This window comes from Camelus ferus, chromosome X, assembly GCF_009834535.1.
Source record: "Camelus ferus isolate YT-003-E chromosome X, BCGSAC_Cfer_1.0, whole genome shotgun sequence".
NCBI classification, from domain to species: Eukaryota; Metazoa; Chordata; class Mammalia; order Artiodactyla; family Camelidae; genus Camelus; species Camelus ferus.
The window spans coordinates 2,500,747-2,514,940 of NC_045732.1; the positions used below are offsets into that span (position 1 = coordinate 2,500,747).

The following is a 14,194-nucleotide window of genomic DNA, read 5'->3' on the forward strand; positions in this document are numbered from 1 at the left end:
GTTCAGTCCACCAAGAAGATATAATAATCACAAATGTGTGTATATATATACACACACACACACACACATATATATATATACCACTATATTACACCACTCACCAAAATCAACTCAAAATAGATCAAAGGCTTAAACATAAGACCTGATTCCATAAAACTCTTATAGTAAAAGATAAGGAAAATAGCTCCTCGACATTAGTCTTGGCGATGAGTTTTTGCATGACACCAAAAGCAGACACAAGAAATATAAAAAACTAACAAGTGGGAATCCATCAAACTTAAAGGCTTCTTCACTGCAAAAGAAACAACCAGATGAAAAGGCAACCTGTGAGACTGAAGAAAACATTTGGAAACCATGTATTTCATAAAGGGTTACTATATAAAATGTATAAAGTATTTATGCAACTCAATAACAACAACAACAACAACAACAACAACAACAACAACAAAACAAACCCAAGGAAAATAATTAAATTAGGCAGAGAGTCTAAATAGAATTGTTCCAAAGAAGAAATCCAAATGGCCAACAGGTACATAAAAATGTCCTCAATATTAGTAATCATCAAGGAGATGCATATCAGAAAACAATAAGATTGTCATCTCACACCTGAAAGAATGGCTACCTTCAAGAAGATAAGCGGTAACAAGTGTTGGTGAGGTTGCTGAGAAAGCAGAACCCTTGTGCAATTGGTGGGTCTGTAATCTGCTTCAGCCACTATGGAAAATAGTATGAGGATCTATACAGGATATATATCAGATAGATATAGATATAGACATAGAGTATTTCTATGAAACCATTTGTATGCTGAAATGGCATAAGGCAAAGAAACAATTACCCTAGGATGCATTTTGCTAATGAATGTACAAAATTAATCAGATAAAGCACAGATGTTCACAGACACAGTTCAAAGATGTACTGACTTGATGCTGAGATGCTGAATATACTTCCTGGGACAAGAGCATAGTGGAGCCACTCTAGCGGCTCTAGTGCTCACTGCCTATATAATGGCTCACTGCAAAATAAACTCTGAATGATACTTTTGCTTTTCAATTTTTTTTTTGTAACAGCCGAAAAAAAAAACCTTCGTTATTTCTCTCAGTTAGCAACAACAGATACTAAAGTGAGCCTTTTATAAAAGCAATGTGGCAAAAGTAAACTTTTGAAAAGTGGGGGGTAGCTGTACACACACACACACACACGTGTGTATGTGTGTCTATGTGTGTGTGTGTGTGTGTGTGTGTGTATAAAATATATATATTCAGTTGTGAGACAAAAGGAAACCTTGCCATTTATGACAACATGGACAGACCTTGAGGACATTATCTAAGTAGAATAAGTCAGAGAAAGACAAACAATGTTTGATATATCTTTTATGTGGAATCTAAAAAAATAAATGAATAAACTTGAAAAAAACAGGGATTGCAATGTTGGTTACCAGGGGCTGAGGGTTGGGAGAATGGGAGAGATGTTAAAAGTCCATGTGTGCAACTAATATATAAATAAGTCCTGGTGATTTATTACACACTGTGCAGTGATTATAAATAATAAGTCTGTATCATAAACATTAAACTTGCTAAGAGAATATATCTTAATTATTCCCACCACCAGAAAAAAATAAAAGTTATGTAACCCAATATACAATGGCAATCCTATCTCAATGTGAATGTATCAAATCAGTGTGTTGTACATCTTAAACTTACACAATGCTGTACTTCAGATATATCTCAATTAAAAAACTCAAAATGTATCAGAGACAAACACAAAAACTATAAGAATCCTAAAATAATAAAAAGGTAAAACTTCATAACATTGGATTTGTCCATGCTTTCTTGGATATGATAACAGCACATGCAGCAAAACAGAAAAATTAATAAGATGGACTCTATCAAAGTTAGAAATTTCTGTGCATCAAAGGACACGGTCAATTAAATGAAAAGGTAACCTACAGAATGGAAGAATTATTTGCAAATTTATATCTAAAGAGGGCTCATATTCATTTTATATAAAGAACTCCTACAATGCAACAACATCAAAACAAAGAAAAACCTGATCACAAAAGGGCAAAATGTAAAAGTCTGTAAATACGCATTTCTCCAAAGAATACATAAAAATAGCCAATAAGCATGTGAAAATTTGGTCAGTACCACTAATCATTAGGAAAATGCAAATTAAAACCACAGTAAAAATAACCACTTCACACCCGTTAGGATGGGTGCTATAAAAAATAAAAGAAATTTTTAAAATATACTGGTGAAGATGTGGAGGTTGGAAACTTTGTACTCTGTTGGTGGGAATATAAAATGATGCAAGTACTATGGAAAACAATACAGTCGCTCCTCATACAATTGAAAATAGAATTACAATACGATTCAGCATTTCCACTTCTTGTTATTCTCAAAAGAATAGAAGTGAGGACTCCAACAGGATTTGGAAACCCGTGTTCATTAGCACTATTATTAACAATACTGAAATACTGGAAGTAACCTAAGTTTCCATCAATAAAATAACGGAGAAATAAAAGTGTCATATACATACAAATGAGTATTATTCAGCCATAAAAAGGAAGGTAAACATCGTTGACATTATATTAATTAAAATATGACCGTCACAAAAAGACAAATGCTGTATGATTTCACTTATATGGGTTACATGGAGTAGTTAAATTTATACACACAGAAAGTATAATGGCGATTGACAGGACCTTCATGAAGGAGTGCGTGGAAAATTATCGTTTAATCTGTGCGGAGCTTCAGTTTTGCACGATGAGAAGTTCTGGAGATGAATGAAAGTTACGGTTGTGCAACAATGTGCCTGTGCTGAATACCACTGAATTGTACACTTAAAATGGATAACAAGGTAATTTTCTTTTTGTTTATGTGTGTTTTATGGCAGTTAAAACTTTTAAAAAATATAATAGAATTGGAAATGTGCAAAATATTAGTAATAACATCAGTAAAAATGGAGAAGAAAGGGAATCTAGGAGCTTTTACCTGCCTTAAAACACACAAAGAATGGCAAAATGTCAGAATCAAACTGATCAGAACTCTGGAAGATTTTGAACAGTTTACAGCAACCAAGAGACTGCTTAATTAGGATAAAGACCACTAAAACATGGTAGGAGATATCTGTGGTGTTTCAACTTAATATTTGCTAAAACTGTCTCCCAGTATGGGAGGAGATTTCAATTCAACAGCCTGTGTTCTCAGTTGGCTAACAGGTTCTAGAAGGAGCAGTAGTTCCAAATCATTGTTTTTCATTTATATTTTATTTTTTATACTTTAATTGTGGTAAAATGTACATAACATAAAATTCACCATTTTAAATGTACAGTCCTGTGGTAACAAGTATATTCACATTGTTGCACAACCAACACCATCATCTATTTCTATAATTTTTTTTACCTTCCTAAACTGAAACTCCAAACCAATTAATGAATAACTTCCCATTTCCCCCTCCCTCCAACTCCAGTACCCATCCTTGTGCTTTCTGCCTGTATGAATTTGATTACTCTAGGTACTTCATTAAAAAAGGAATCATACAATATTTTCCCTTTTCTGTCTAGTTTATTTCATGTCACATAATGTTGTGTGAATATCTCTACATCTCTATCTCTATATCTGTATCTATATCTATGGAACTGTTGGGTTATGTAGTAATTCTATATTTAATTTTTGAAGAAACACTGTATTGTTTTTCATAGTGGCTCCACCATTTTACTTTCTAACCAGCAATGCAAAATTGCTTGAAATTCTCCATGTCCTTCCCAGCACCTGTTATTTTTGAATTGTTGATTAGTCCCTTGATTATCAGTGGGGTGTTAATTCCTCTACTATTATTGTATTCCTGTTAATTTCTCCCTTTATTTCTGTTAGTAGTTGATTTATGTATTTAGGTCCTCCTATATTGGATGCATATAAGTTAATGAGTGTAATATCCTCTTCTTTTATTGATCCCTTATCTCTTATATAGTGTCCTTCTTTGTCTTTCTTTGTGGTCTTTGTTTTAAAGCCTATTTTGTCTGATATGATTATTGCTACCCCCTATTCCTTGTCATTTCCACTTGCATGAAAGATATTTTCCTATTATCTCACTTTCAATCTATGCATGTCTTTTAACCTGAAGTGAGTCTCTTTTAGTCTATATATTGTACGTTATTGTTTTATGATTCAATCTGCCACTCTGTGCCTTTTGGTTGGAGCGTCGCTTTCACAAATTAAATTTTTTTTAATCTATGTACTTAGTTATTGATCTTCAATCCTTTCATATATTTGCTTTTCCTGTTGTAATTTTCTCTTTCCTATGGATTCTTGCTTCTTTTCTATTTGGAGAAGACCTTTCAATATTTCTTTTAGGATAGGTTTAGTATTGCTGTAATCTTCTAGTTTTTCTTGTCTGAGACATTATTTAACTCTCCTTCAATTCTAAATGATAATCCTGCTGGGTTGAGTATCTTAGGTTGCAGGTTTTTCCCTTTCAGGACTTTGAATGTATCTTCCCACTCCCTTCTGGCCTGCAATATTTCTGTAGAGGAATCAGCTAGTAGCCTTATGGAGGTTTCCCTGTAACTAACTGGTTTTCTCTTGCTGCCTTTAGAAATTCTTTCAGCAGTATCTTGTAATTTTCAGCGTACAGATCTTTCCCCTCCTTGGTTAAATTATTCTTTAGTATTTTAGTATTTTATGCTATTGTAAATGGGATTTTTTTTCATTTATTTCTTCTTCAGATAGATTTTTGCTAGTGTATAGCATATGTGTGTGTGTTCACCACACTGTAATGTATTTAAAATGGTATGTAGATCTAGATATAAAAATAGATATAGATACAGATATAGATATAAAACTAAATATGGTGCTTCTAGCAGTTATGCATGCCTCTGAGTTTGAGAACAGCGTTATTTCACTAAAAATATGTGTTCAACACACTATTCTGCATGTAAAACACCATTTAAAGATTAATAGATACAAACTACCACACATAAAATAAACAACAAAGATTTAGTGTATATCACAGGGAATTATACCCAATATATTATAATAACCTATAAAGGAATATACCCCGGGAGGGGGGAGGATCACTGTGCCATACACCTGAAATTAACACAATATTGTAAACCAATTATAATTCAATTTAAAGAAAAAAGCCCATAAATAACAAAGGTTGGCGAGGCTGTGGAGAAAAGAGAACCCTTGTACACTGTAGGTGAGAAATTAGTGTGGAAATTGGTATAGGCACTGTGGAAACAGTAGGGAAGTTCCTCAGAAAACTAAAAATAGAACTACTCCATGATCCAGCTATTCCACTCCTGGGTACATAGCCAAAGAAAATGAAAACATTAATTTAAAAAAGATACATGCACCTCAATGTTCATAAGAGTATTATTTATAAAAGCCAAGATATGGAAGCAACCTAAGTGTCCATCAACAGATAAATGGATAAAAATGATGATATATCCATACACAATGAAATACTACTTGGCCATAAAAAGAATGGAATTCTGCCATTTGCAACAACATGGCTGGACCTGGAGAGTATTATACTTCATGAAAGACAAATACTACATACATATATGATCTAAAAAAATAAAACAAATCAATCAGTATGAAAAAAACAGAAACAGACTCAGCAGATACAGAGAACAAACTAGTGGTTACCAGCAGGAGGAGCAAGACAGTTGTAGGGGATCAGGAGGTACAAACTACTACATATAAAATAAATAAGATAATGTACAACCCAGGGAAAATAGCCAATATTTTATAATAACTTTAAATGGAATATAATATAAACTTTTGAATTACCATATTGTGAAACTTAAACTAATATAATATTGTAAATCAACAATACCTCAATAAAAATATCCAGCCTTTCCAAAAGAGATGTATATATAATACATGATTTTTATATTGCTACTTTTAAGTAAAGTTTTGGAAAGTATTATTTAAGTGAAGGCATGTGTTTACCACAATGTAAACAAACATGTAAAAAATAATTTTGTAAGAGTGCTACTTGATTGAGATGTTGAAAACATTGTTATTGCAGTGAATGGATGTGTTGTCCACACTTTTATGCGTGTAATGCATTGTGTAAAGACACAGGTATAAAGGATATTCCTTGAGTGTTACTGTTGATTAAATTTCAGAACAGTGTTATTTCAGTGTTTGGATGTGTTCACCATACTGTAATGCGTGTAAAATCACGCTTAAACAGACATACAAAATGTGACTTTAAGAAATCTCCATACTGTTTCCCACAATGGCTACACCAAACAACATTCCCACCAACAGTAGGAGGGTACCCTTTTCTTCACATCCTCTCCAGCATTTGCCATTTGTGGACTTTTTAATGATAGCCATTCTGACTTGTGTGAAGTGATACCTCATTGTAGCTTTGATTTGCACTTCTCTGATAATTAGCGATGCTGACCATTTTTTTCATGTGCCTATTGGTCATTTGTATGTCTTCATTGGAGGATTACTTGTTTTGGTCTTCTGCCCATTTTTGGATTGGTTTGTCTTTTTTAATTATTATTAAGTTGTGTGAGTTGTTTATATATTCTGGAAATTAAGCCCTTGTCAGTCTCATTTTTGCAAATATTTTCTCCCATTCTGTAGGTTGTTGTTTTGTTTCGCTTATGGTTTCCTTTGCTGTGCAAAAGCTTGTAAGTTAAATTAGGTCCCACTAGTTTATGTTTGATTTTATTACGCTTGCCTGGGTAGACTGCCCTAGGAGGGCATTGCTAAGATTTATGTCAGAAAATGTTTTGCCTATGTTTTCTTCTAAAAGGTTTATAGTGTTTTGTCTTATGTTGAAGTCTTTAAGCCATTTTGAGATTATTTTTGTGTATGGTGTGAGGGAGTATTCTAACCTCATACTTACCATATGATTCAGCAATCCCACTCCTGGGCATATATACAGAGGGAACCTTAATTCAAAAAGATACATGCACCTCAATGTTCACAGCAGCACTATTTACAGTAGCCAGGGACATGGAAACAACCTAGATGCCCATTGACAGATGACTGGATAGAGAAGTTGTGGTATACTTATACAATGGAATACTACTCAGCCATAAAACAGAATAAAATAATGCCATTTGCAGCAACATGGGTGGACCTGGAGATCGTCATTCTAAGTGAAGTAAGCCAGAAAGAGAAAGAAAAATACCATATGATATCACTTATATGTGGAATCTAAAAAAAGACAAATGAACTTATTTACAAAACAGAAACAGACTCACAGACACAGAAAACAAACATGGTTACTGGCAGGGAAGGGAGTAGTTAGGGATAAATTGGGAGTTTGAGATTTGCAGATACTAAATAGTATACATAAAATAGATAAACAACAAGTTTATACTGTATAGCACTGGGAAATAACATTCAATTTAATGAAAAAAATATGAAAGCAAATATATGTATGTACATGTATGACTGAACTATTATGCTGTACACCAGAAACTGACAGAACATTGTAAACTGACTATAATTCTATACAAAAAGAAAAGAAAAGTAAAGTAAAAGATGACTTTAAGAGTGCTAGTGCTTCTGCTGAGTGAACTTTAGAACAGCGTTATTTCAATGTCTGGATGTGTTCACCACGTGTATATAAATGTATGTAAAACCGTGTTTAAACAGACTTATATAAAACTTGACATTAAGAGTGTTAGTTACTTCTAAAGTTGAGAATAGTGTTATTTCATTGAGGGGATGTTTTGATCACACTATTCTACCTGCAAAACAATGTTTAAAGATACATGTATATTAAGTCTTGTAAGAATGCCACTTTTTCATGAAGTTGAGGACAGTTTCAATTTTAGTGAATATATTCTCCACACATGTAAAAGAGTATTTAAAGACATATGTATTAAACACATTCTAAGAATCTTTTTTTTTCTTTCAAAGTCAAAAACAGTGTTTCTTCAGTGAACAGATATGTTGACCACTTTGTTCTGCACTATTTGTTTAAACACTGTTTAAGGATTCATGTATAAAAGCTATTTCTAATAGTGCTATTTTCTTTTGGATATAATGCTCTTTTGGTGAATAGATGTGTTCACCACACTCTAATTTTGGGGAAAATCACTTTTGTGCATGCAATCTTTCTACCCCGACTTGGCTGCATAAGGTCTCGGACCTGGAACACTTCCTTTCTGAAAAACAAATAGCCCACACAGCCTCTCCTTGGCTTATCACTTTGCATGGAATTTTTTTCTTCTTTTAAAGGCCAAACATATTATAATTTGGTCTGCTTAGCTGTATGCCCAAAACACTGCTATATCTGTCCTGTGAGAATGGGATGAGGTTCTCCCACTGTGGCATGAGATGGGTGCACATAGACAAAATCCTCTCTGTTGGCTGCTAGAAGAGACCTGCTAGTCGTGGGGACCACACTCACTATAGAAGCTGAACTTGCCTTGTCTCTTGTAAACAAAGCATTGTTACATCCAGTGCTTGAATATTCTGTGTTATTCTTGGTGATACTGATACCAAGATGCGATGGGCAGAAATGTTCAAGTTCCTCCCCTGTGATTGGTAACTGGTGCATGGTGTTTTGCTCCCCAGGTCCAAGACCAAGGAGAGCCACTTAGAAATCTGGCCTCCCCCTGATGGCTAACACACTGATTGTGATCCTGGTTGCAGATCTGGAAACAGATCCATGACCCTGTAGACACAGCTATATTCCCAGTTGGTGTCGGTGCTGCCATCAGCAGCATAAACCAAAGGTCCTTGGAGGAGTCGTGCACACCAGTGTTTAGAGAAATAAATTTGAAAACTTTGTTCCTGAAGAGTCATCTATGACTCAGCTCTAGGCACTCGAGGCTGTAGAGCAGGAGCCTCTAAAAGTAAGCCCACTAAATTCAATCTGACTATAGATCTTGAAATGACACTCTAACTTGGCTCCAGCCCTTCCCAGCTGTAGTCAGAGAGCAGTCTTGCCTGCCCAGGGACCAGACAGGAACCACGCCTGTCTGCTCACCTGGTTATAGGATTGCAGTCAAAGGACTCAACTGTGGTCCCTGAAATTCACTTGTCCCAGCACCACCCTAGTGAACAAAGTTCTGGGGGCACTCTAGTCCACCCAGGGACCAGACAAGAGCTACACCTGCCCAGGTCCCTTAGCAAAAAGCCCACAAAGCATGTACCCCACTGCAGATGCAGCAACAGCCTCATGACCCAGTTCAAATCCAGAACAACTGTGACTCCACACAAAATCCCATCAACCCAGGGAACTGACAGGATAGAATACTTACCTTCCCAAACCCATCTGCAAAGACTGGAAGAGGTGTCTCCTCCCTCCAGTACACAGACACCTAATGAAAGTGTGCATGGATCATTAAAAATCAGGCAAATATGACACAACCAAGAGAAAATAATGCTCTAGTAAGTGGCACCAAAAAAAATGGAAATCTATACATTGCCTGACAAAGAATTAAAAATTATCATCTTAAAAATCTCAATGGAATAAAAAAAATGCAGATAGAAAACTGAACAAAATCAGGAAAAGAATGCATGAACAGACTGAGATTTTAATGAAGAAATAGACAAAATATAAAAGAACCAAAAGGAAATCCTGAAGCTGAAGCATACATAGACACAAGTAAAAAATAAATCGGATAGAGTTTTTGAACAGCCAACAACAGCATACATAAAACAAAATAAAACAAACAACAAATCAGGCAAGTGGAAGACAGAACATTTGAAATTAGCCACTTGGAGGAACAAACAAAAAAAAAAAGAAGGAGAAGAAGAAGAAGGAGAAGAAGGAGAAGGAGAAGAAATTTTAAGGCCTACATTAATTGTAGAACACTGTCAAATGACTAAATATCTGCTTCACTAGAGGTGCAAAGGATAAGAGAGAGAGAAACGGCCAGAGAGCTTATTTAAATAAACAACAGCTCAAAATTCCAAACTACTGGGAGAGAGATGGGTACCCAGATACATGAAGCTCAAAGGGCCCAAGTTTGGTCAACCCAAGTAAGGTTATCTGATACATATTATAGTCAAATCATTAAAAGTCAAAGACAAACACAGAAATTTGAAAACAGCAAGAGGAAAATGACTCATCACATGCAAGGGAACCCACATAAAGCTTTCAGTAGATTTCTCAGCAGAAACCTTGCAGATCGGGGTGGGGGGGTACTGAGATTGTAGATGCAGGGAACAAACAAGATGTATTTATTTTTAAACTACCAACTGTAGACACTATACCCAGCAAAACATTCCTTCAGAAATGGAGGAGAGATAAAGACTTTCCCAGACAAATAAAAGCTGGGGGATTTCATCACCAATAGATCTGCCTTATGAGAAATGCTAAAGGAAGTTCTTCAAGTTGAAATAAAAGGACATTACATAACAACATGAAAACATACAAAACTAACAACAACATTTAAATTATAGTAACTTATATGAAACTCACTGGTAAAGCTAACCATATTGTCAAATTCAAAATACTCCATATTGTAATGATGATGCATAAATCATTTTTGTCTCTAGTATAACATTTAGAAGACAATTGAGTTAAAACAATTATACCTGCAATAATTTGTTAATGGGTGCACAATATAAAAATTATAAATTATGATGTCAATATTATGAAATGTGGGTGAAGGATAGTATAGAGTCTTTGTATGCCATTGAAGGTAAGTTGTTATCAACTTAAAACAAACTGTCGTATCCATAATAGGTTTAACGTAAGCCTTGTGCTAGCCACAAAGGAAAAAACATCCAGAGGTAAAGGTAAAGGAATTAAAGTGTACCACTACAAAAACTAAAATGGGAAGCAGCAAGAAAGGTAGAAAGTAACAAAGGAATGTCAAAACAGAAAAACACAATGGCAATAATAAGTCCTTACCTATCAATAATTACTATAAAAGTAAATCAATTAAATTATCTAATCAAAAGAAATAGTGTGGATGGATACAAAAGAAAAAAATGTTTCAAGAATATGCTGGGTAAAGGAGACTCACTTTAGCTTTAAGGACACAAATAGTCTGAAAGTGAAGGAGTGGCAAAAGATATCCCATGGAAATGGTAACCAAAATATAGCAGGAGTGGCTACACTTGCACTAGATAAAATAGACTTGCAATCAAAACTGGTCACAAGGGACAAAGAAGGTCACTATATACTGATAAAGGTGTCAATTAACCAATTTGATACAACAGCTGTAATCTGGAGGACATTACGCTAAGTGAAATTAGCCAAGCAGAGAAAGACAAATACTACATGATCTCACTTATATGTACAATCATAAAAGTGGTACCCATTGAACCAGAGAGTAGAAAAACAGTTACCAAGGGTTGGGGGTTGGTGGGGAAAATAGGCAGAAGTTGATAAAAGGGTAATAAATTTTAGCCATATGATAAATAAGTTTTAGGGGTATATTGTACAACATAGTGACCAGATTTAATAATACTGTATTGCGGTTTGCTTGAAATTTGCTAAGAGAATAGACTTCGTGTTCTCACCATACTGGAGAATAAAAAAAAAAAAGGTAATTATGTGGGGTGATAGATGTGTTAACTAGCTTGACTTCACAACGTATAACTATCAAACCATCATGTTGTACACCTTAAATATACACAATCTTTATTTGTTACTTAAACCCCAATTAACTGGTAGGAGAAAAACACCCTCCAAACAAAGAAAGCCTAGAACAAAATGACTTCACTATTAAATTCCAGCAAATATATAAACTACAACAACAAAAAATATCTATTTTTTTCTTAACCACTTCCAAAATGTGGAGCTAAGGGACCACTTCAAAACTCACTTTTTTGAAGCCAGCCTTACTCTGATACCAAACACAGACAAAGACACTACAAGAAAAGAAAACTACAGGCCATTGTCCCTGATGAATATAGATGTGATACTCCCCAACTGCATACCAACAAATCAAATTCAACAGTGCATTAAAAGGATCAGACAGCATGACTAAGTGAGATTTATCCCTGGAATGCAAGGATGGTTCACCTTTTGCAGTTCAACTAATGTGATACATCACGTTAAGAGAATGAAGGATGAAAATCACATGGCTATGTCAAGAGGTATGAAAAAAACGCATTTATCAGAATTCAAAATACTTTCATGATAAAAACTAGATATAGAAGCGTTGTATCACAAACATAATAAAGGCCATACATGACAAGCCTACAACCCATGTTCTATTTAATGGCAAAGAGAGAGAGAGAGAGAGAGAGAGGAGAGAGAGAGAGAGCTTTTCCCGTAAGATCAGGAACAAGACAAGAGTGCACCCTCACCACTTCTGTAAAACATAGTACTAGAAAATCCTAGTAAGAGCATTTAGGCAAGAAAAGACAAAAGAAAGGCATCCAAAGCAGTAAGACAGAAATAAAAATATCTGTTTTCAGATGATATGATCTTGTATGTAGAAAATCCCAAAGAATTCAAAAACGCTGTTAGAACCAATATATAAATTAAGTAGAGTACCAGGATACAAAATCAACATACAAAAATCGGTTGGTTTCTATAGACTAATAAGAGCTCTCTGAAAATTAAATTAAGAAAGCATTCCCCATGCAAACAACAGCACATCACTAGTAAATTATAAAATACTGAAAGATAATAAAGACTAAACCAAAGACTCCATGAAAGAAGAATCTGGTCATGTATAAAAGGACAAGAATTAGAATGGCATTGGACTACTTGAAAAAGAACTGGATTCAACAGTAACATCTTTTGAGTTTTACAATCTATACATCCTCAAGTACAAAGATGCAGAGATTACGTCTCATACGCTTTCTGGTGAAGTTATAAAGGATGTGCCCTAGAAAAACAAGGCAATAAAGAAAGAAAGAAAAAGAATGGGATCCAGAAACAACATCTTCAACTCAGGAGAGCAAAAAAAGGCAACATCCTTGTGTTACCAGTGGGGCAGCCAGAGTAGAGAGTGTATAGTCCTCATTGAAGAAATAAGACTAGGGGTTTTGAGACAGAGGTCTCCAAGAAAGCAGCATTATTTACTGGATAAGTGAGTCTTTGGATTAATACAAACTATCTGCATATGCACATCAAATCAAGGAGGGGAATAAAGAAAAAGAGAATTCTAGAAATTGCTGGATCGGGGGAGAAGGAGAGGCTGTTCAAGAAAGTAAAATTGAATTAGCTGAAAGCAGAGTTTGTATTTGGAGGATAGTCAGGAAGTCACTAGGTAAGGCCTACACTGGATAAAGCAAGAAATGGCAGAATGAAGACATTATTAAGAAATAAAGAGGACTACCAAAATAAGTAGCAAGAAGAATGTAAAGTGACCGTTTCTGGTAAGTAGGCCAGAGGTGGAGTAGAATAAGATGAAGTTATTTATATCATTTTTTAAAAATAAATACTTGATTAAAATACTCTACAAGTATTGATTTTATAAAAATAAAAAAAAAAACACTTTACACTACTTTAAAAAAAAAAATTAATGCCACACATGGCTAAACACAAAACCTAAATCTAAGTCTTGGTCTTTTGCTATTTAAAAAATATGCCCTTTAATTTTTACTATGGTCTCCTAGTGAATAGCATATATTTTTGCTAATTATTTAAAATTAGAAGGCTGATCAATCGTTTTGTGTAGTTATTTTATAATAACATTAAGTGTACGTTTATAAAACACTTTAATATCTATATGGCTGATCCTCTAAGAAAAGCCATCAATGCCTACAAACATTTTAATACTTATTAATGTAAACTGGTGTTTGTGGCAAAAAGTATTTTCATTTACTCCTAAAGTACTTTGGAATTTATTCCCAGGAATAACTTTCATGTTAGATTACTTTTTGTGTCAATTATGCAAATTCGGTTAGATTTAAACAAAACAAAACTATCACATTGATGCAGTCCCTCAAATCAAATGATTTTTATAACTTTAGTTGCATAAAAATAATGTAGAGAGATTGTTAAAATGCAGATTCTAAGATATCTCCCAGAAAATGATTATTAGTGGGTCTGGGATGGGAAAGAAAAATCAGCTTCTTTAAGAAACACCCCAGTTGATTTGGATGTGGTTGATTCTTGGATCACACCTTAAGAAACACTTTTCTTGAATTTTATTTTTTAAATTTGCATTAATATGTTTAATTTTTGATAATACTGGCAAGTGACCTTTAACCATGTATTCATGGGAGACTCTAGATACTGCACTGTCTAATACAAAGCTACAAAGCACGTGTGGATAATTTAACAGCTATACTTT

General features: G+C 34.4%; 2 protein-coding genes and 1 long non-coding RNA gene across 3 annotated transcripts in view; 1 reads left to right on the plus strand and 2 right to left on the minus strand.

Annotated features, from left to right (window-relative positions):
• The window catches only part of LOC116662134, a 382,983-nt gene that overhangs the window by 140,428 nt on the left and 228,361 nt on the right, over positions 1-14,194 (plus strand). The gene's annotated exons all lie outside the window — the stretch shown is intronic.
• LOC116662136 (endogenous retrovirus group K member 9 Env polyprotein-like) overlaps positions 1-14,194 on the minus strand; it is a 77,555-nt gene that overhangs the window by 53,357 nt on the left and 10,004 nt on the right. The window lies entirely within an intron of this gene.
• Positions 6,847-12,288, minus strand: LOC116662139. Its single transcript, XR_004318121.1, has 3 exons — positions 11,887-12,288; positions 9,160-9,162; positions 6,847-6,857 (listed from the first exon to the last, which is right to left on the minus strand). It is a non-coding gene; the product is annotated as an uncharacterized LOC116662139 (long non-coding RNA).